Raw genomic sequence first — 6,589 nt, forward strand, 5'->3', positions numbered from 1 at the left:
CACAACTCCCGTGTGTAGAATCTGAGTGTCTTTTCATATGTGTATGTTTCGGATGAACTGCAAAGCGAATGCTTTTCCCCTTTCCGATTTCACTGCTAGCTATAATTGAGTGCCAGATGTAACTCGACGGCTCAATTTAGCCAAGACACGTCTCAGAAAATGTCTTAGACACTCGTGTGAGTTTTTTCTAAGAAATTCACGTTTCCTTAACCGGGAGAGTTTTTGGCGGGTTTTCTTGGTATTTGAATTCGGAATCCGGCGAGCGACTCGATTTGAGCTGCGCTCGGGAGATTAAAGATAATCGCCCGAAAATGTTTGAAAAGTGGACAGATGTAGGCAAGGGGGTTGAGGGTAAGACTACGTATTATTAATATCGTTAATAATTGCGTAGTTCCGGTCCTTTTGATCATTGCGCTGATCTGAGGACTTCGAAGAAATATTCTTCCATTTCAACTTGGCCCGTGGAAGAGGCAGCAGTGTGTAGTTCCGTTTGTGAAATCGCGAGTAGTTCAAAAGGTAGTTGGTACTTTTCACGCCATAGTTAGTGTAGCTCATTTGTGTTTTTTTTCTTTGTTTGTTCTTTTTCTTTTGTTTTTTAGTGAGCGCAGTTAGCTCAATTTTAAATTTAAAATTTACTCCTCCAGTGCGTAAAAGTTCAAATTCAATTGGAGGTAAGCATTGGCTTTTTTTTTTGCAAAATGTGGCTTTATGGTAAATGGCTTGTGTGTGCGCTTTTTTATGTGTTGTTTCTAGGTGGCACCACTTCTGACCCCACGGCTACGTTGGAATTGGCCCTCTCCGTCAACACGAGGGCCCCAGCAAAATTCTCGCGCCCCCGGCGGCTCGTCATCAGCGGAAGTTCATCGCTCTTCGCCGCCGTACCACGTAAATCCATGGTAGTGAGTACCCATTTTTATTTTCCTTTTAACATGCGCATGTAGGGAAATAATACTCAACACGCTAATAATGAGAGGTGCGCTATAGAGCTCAAGAACAGAAGCAACACCACACAAAAGTACACACACAATAGCCATTGAATGTGAGTGAATGGAGAAGCCATAGCAGTATGACTAGAAAGTCAACCGCCATTACCAAATCTTTTTGAATGTGCCTTTAGTGTAGTGAGCTAATTGCTATGTCTGCAAATCCAATGATTTGATGTTCGAGTCTGGAGTTAGATTAAATTTTTCTGTTATATTATAAATGAGTTGAATTAGTTTTTTTGTCGTCACGCTGTTGTCCTGTAATAAATGTTGAGTTGTTTTTTTTATAGTCTGAGTTATTTACTGGCTAGCGGTGTGGCCTAAGTACCGGCAACTGATTTTTTGTTGTTGTAAAGGTTTTGAGTCTGCAAAGAGACTCCTTTTTGTTGCAGTTAGTTGAACATCCACTCCTACGCTCCGAAGCGAGCTTCGTTGTGGACAATATTTTCGCTCATTGGTCCAGTGAGGAAAATTTGCTGAAATTTGTGGTCTGGGGATCGGCCCACGCACTCTCGGGCTTTAATCTTGTCCTCTGGACAAGCGGTGTTCGGGTTCACTTTACAGCGCAGCTCAAATTGAGAAACAAACCGGGTTTTGGGGGAAGAAAGAAAAACCCGCCCTGGGAGTTCGATTCTCATTGGCCGGGCAACCAAAAACACGGCGGTTGGCCTCCCTTACGGGAGTGGCGCTTAAGCCAACTGCTTGACTGCGCAGAGCCCCGGTTAGGAAGGACTCACACGCCTAGAAGGCGTGTCGGGTTACATTTGGCGCCCAACGTGGGGCCCGAACCCACGACCCTGAGATTAAGAGTCTCATGCTCTACCGACTGAGCTAGCCGGTAGAGCATCAAGCTATGTATCTTTTTTAAAGAGACAAAAAAATAACAAAAAATACCTACGGGGAAATTAATATTGAATCCCAACGATTGAGGAATCGTCAATTTTTTAGACGATTGCCTGAAATGCTAGGTTGAGAGCTCGCGATGACTTCAAATTAAGTAGCGGAGCTCATGAAGAAAATGAATGAATCGGAGCTATGACCTGTACAAAGTAGTGGTCATGTCACCGCGAAGCCTAAAGCGAGCCCCGATGATGACTTCTTGAACATCAGTAGTGAGCACCGTGAAGAAAAGAGGAAGGGAGCGCCTTAGCACTTAGAGCAGTCTGAAGGAGAAGCGACTAGAGTCCCGTTCGGTTGGTTGATTCCAGAAAACAAGCTATGAAACCGAAGTGACGAAGAAATCCCAACGAGAAACGAGAAAAGAACGAGTCGAGTTTGACCTTCGGAACCGAGAATGGGAAAAATCAACTCGGATTGTAGATAAAATTGTAAATATTAGTATTAGATTAGTAGTTAAGTAAATCCTAGTTCCCTATCACTTAGTTTCTAGTATTAGTCTTAAATATAGTTAGGTTTGTTTTTTAATTAAATAATTTTAATCACTCACGATTTTTCCTTTGTTCATCTTTTAATTTATACTCGATTCCGTTCTTTGTAGTTGTTGTTTTTTGTAGTGTTGTTGTTTTCGAAGAAATTCGTAGTTTATTAAGTGTTCAACTATTTTGGTAGTCATCTCTAGTTCCTAAAATAATGGTAGAAATTAGTATTTAGTTATAAATTTTATACTTAATGTTTCATAGTTATCGTTGTGATTCCTCCGTCCGGTTTTGTCAGTAGTCCTCCAGCTCGTATCCTATCCAGTTCCTTCCCTTGAGATTATTCCGTGTTCTTACTTATGTCCTTCCAGCCATCCTGTCCAATCCGCACAATCCTCGTATTTAGTCAAATATCGTATCCGCTTCCTGTATTTTTTTTCTTTCCTGTATTGTTTTTCCAGTGTGTCATCAGCAATCATCATGTCCGATTTATTTGTAGTTTCCTTGTTTTTGCTGCGATTACTGTTCTATCGGTTGTCCTTCATTCCTGATTCTAGTATTCGTGTTCGTCTAGTGGTTGTCCTCCCGATCCTGCTCCATCTTTGTCAGATTCGAATGGGTTTTATCCTTTCGTCTGAGTCTGCTTGTTAATTATCATTGTTTATCGCGTTCAGTCGGTGATGCTGCTTGTTGTCGAACCTAACCTGGGGAAGAAACAAAGAGAAAAACTTCACATCCAATAATTGGAACGATATGTAATTTATACTTTCCTTGTTTTCGGTGATGCGTCCAGTCCTCGCCGCATTCCAAATATCCGTTTTACGGAATCATCCGTGGGGAAATTATAAAATAAATACTCACGACACTGCAAAATCAACGCACTGGTTTGTTTACATTTCACATACTGATTAGTTGGCAATGGAGTGAGTGAATTGTGTGAGTGTATTGAATGAACGAATGAATTTTTGTCGCTTTTATGCAAGGGGTGAGTGAATGTTTAATTGATTGATTGATATATTTGGTGATTTTTTTAGAATTTTTATTTGTTTTTTTTGTGTCATTTTAGCGTTGGCATGAGCCATCGGTAGAAAATGACCGGGAAAAGAATTTAAGATTTTTCTTCGACCGGATGCTTGCAATCTTTGGTTATGTCCGAGGTAGCGTCCGTGTGCGAAGAAAAATCGGTTTATTTTAAGGTGATTATTGTTTCATTCCTTAATTTCTCGGATATAGTTCTGGGGTCGGAATGACGATACTCACCAGGTTACTTTTTCGACGGAGGTCGATAGTCAAGTTATTTGTACATCTTCAGTGTAACTTCTACCAATGAGAAGTGGAAGATGTATAGTTTAGTTATAGTTTAGTTAAATCTAAGTATGTTTTTCTTCATTCAGATGTGAATAAGTTTGCCAACTAATAGTAGTTTTTGAAAGATTAAACGAATTGTATTCTTCGGTTGTTCAGTTCAGTAAATCTCCATAATACCACTTTTTTTCGGTGGGCGTTAGGAGTCTACTTTTGCTGAATATTCACACAACATTTCGCTGGAGACCGGAGCGGTGAAGCGTTGATGGTCAGTTACAGACAGATCCACAGATCTGATACTGGAAATAGAGGAAGAGTCAGATTCTGACGATGACAACATATGACCCCGATAATGTTCGTGAACAATTTAGTAGAAGGAAGACTTCAGTTTCGCCTTCGAAAATTTGATTGGTTTAGGCCAATCAAATTTTCGAAAATTTAGCAGGGAATGATGTAGCGCTGCACTGATTTTAGTATTGTTGAGCCCCTCGTTTCTATGAGTATGAACGTCAGTTTCAACACAACTCCCGTGTGTAGAATCTGAGTGTCTTTTCATATGTGTATGTTTCGGATGAACTGCAAAGCGAATGCTTTTCCCCTTTCCGATTTCACTGCTAGCTATAATTGAGTGCCAGATGTAACTCGACGGCTCAATTTAGCCAAGACACGTCTCAGAAAATGTCTTAGACACTCGTGTGAGTTTTTTCTAAGAAATTCACGTTTCCTTAACCGGGAGAGTTTTTGGCGGGTTTTCTTGGTATTTGAATTCGGAATCCGGCGAGCGACTCGATTTGAGCTGCGCTCGGGAGATTAAAGATAATCGCCCGAAAATGTTTGAAAAGTGGACAGATGTAGGCAAGGGGGTTGAGGGTAAGACTACGTATTATTAATATCGTTAATAATTGCGTAGTTCCGGTCCTTTTGATCATTGCGCTGATCTGAGGACTTCGAAGAAATATTCTTCCATTTCAACTTGGCCCGTGGAAGAGGCAGCAGTGTGTAGTTCCGTTTGTGAAATCGCGAGTAGTTCAAAAGGTAGTTGGTACTTTTCACGCCATAGTTAGTGTAGCTCATTTGTGTTTTTTTTTTCTTTGTTTGTTCTTTTTCTTTTGTTTTTTAGTGAGCGCAGTTAGCTCAATTTTAAATTTAAAATTTACTCCTCCAGTGCGTAAAAGTTCAAATTCAATTGGAGGTAAGCATTGGCTTTTTTTTGCAAAATGTGGCTTTATGGTAAATGGCTTGTGTGTGCGCTTTTTTATGTGTTGTTTCTAGGTGGCACCACTTCTGACCCCACGGCTACGTTGGAATTGGCCCTCTCCGTCAACACGAGGGCCCCAGCAAAATTCTCGCGCCCCCGGCGGCTCGTCATCAGCGGAAGTTCATCGCTCTTCGCCGCCGTACCACGTAAATCCATGGTAGTGAGTACCCATTTTTATTTTCCTTTTAACATGCGCATGTAGGGAAATAATACTTAACACGCTAATAATGAGAGGTGCGCTATAGAGCTCAAGAACAGAAGCAACACCACACAAAAGTACACACACAATAGCTATTGAATGTGAGTGAATGGAGAAGCCATAGCAGTATGACTAGAAAGTCAACCGCCATTACCAAATCTTTTTGAATGTGCCTTTAGTGTAGTGAGCTAATTGCTATGTCTGCAAATCCAATGATTTGATGTTCGAGTCTGGAGTTAGATTAAATTTTTCTGTTATATTATAAATGAGTTGAATTAGTTTTTTTGTCGTCACGCTGTTGTCCTGTAATAAATGTTGAGTTGTTTTTTTTTATAGTCTGAGTTATTTACTGGCTAGCGGTGTGGCCTAAGTACCGGCAACTGATTTTTTGTTGTTGTAAAGGTTTTGAGTCTGCAAAGAGACTCCTTTTTGTTGCAGTTAGTTGAACATCCACTCCTACGCTCCGAAGCGAGCTTCGTTGTGGACAATATTTTCGCTCATTGGTCCAGTGAGGAAAATTTGCTGAAATTTGTGGTCTGGGGATCGGCCCACGCACTCTCGGGCTTTAATCTTGTCCTCTGGACAAGCGGTGTTCGGGTTCACTTTACAGCGCAGCTCAAATTGAGAAACAAACCGGGTTTTGGGGGAAGAAAGAAAAACCCGCCCTGGGAGTTCGATTCTCATTGGCCGGGCAACCAAAAACACGGCGGTTGGCCTCCCTTACGGGAGTGGCGCTTAAGCCAACTGCTTGACTGCGCAGAGCCCCGGTTAGGAAGGACTCACACGCCTAGAAGGCGTGTCGGGTTACAGACTAAGTAAGACTCTTGCAAAAGGCCACTCGAACGGGCTAGGTTCCCTCAAAAAGGACGACGGTTCGTTCACAAAATCTCCCTCAGAAGTATTAGACTTACTGATGAAAACTCACTTCCCGGGATCTACATCGGTTCATTCTGATACCAGTCCTAACTACAACCGCGACATGAAATGCTCTCGAAGGAATTCTCAAAGTGCAAAGGATGTCGCAAAGATAGTTGCTGGAATGGTTTTCACGAGGGCCAGAGTAGAAAGCGCGGTGAGATCCTTTCAACCGTACAAATCCGCAGGTGCAGATGGAATTTTTCCAGCCCTGATTCAAAAAGGAGAATCTAAGCTGATTCCATCTCTAATCGAGATTTTTAAGGCAAGTCTGATACTAGAGCACATTCCTTCCACATGGAGACTCGTTAAAGTGGTCTTCATTCCAAAAGCTGGGAAACGTGATAAATCACTCCCAAAATCATTCAGACCAATTAGTTTATCATCAATACTGCTGAAAACTATGGAAAAAGTATTATATGAATACATAAAGTCTGTATTCATGTCCAAATGCCCTTTATCTAAATACCAGTTTGCCTATCAATCAGGCAAATCCACAGTCACAGCGTTACACACGCTTGTGACTAAAATTGAAAAATCTCTTTCGTCAAAA

General features: G+C 41.4%; 1 non-coding gene across 1 annotated transcript; it reads right to left on the reverse strand.

Annotated features, from left to right (window-relative positions):
• Window positions 1–1,751: 1,751 nt before the first annotated feature.
• Trnak-cuu (transfer RNA lysine (anticodon CUU)) lies at window positions 1,752–1,828 on the reverse strand. The gene has a single exon. It is a non-coding gene; the product is annotated as a tRNA-Lys (tRNA).
• Window positions 1,829–6,589: the final 4,761 nt, after the last annotated feature.

This window comes from Toxorhynchites rutilus, chromosome 2, assembly GCF_029784135.1.
Source record: "Toxorhynchites rutilus septentrionalis strain SRP chromosome 2, ASM2978413v1, whole genome shotgun sequence".
Lineage (NCBI taxonomy): Eukaryota > Metazoa > Arthropoda > Insecta > Diptera > Culicidae > Toxorhynchites > Toxorhynchites rutilus.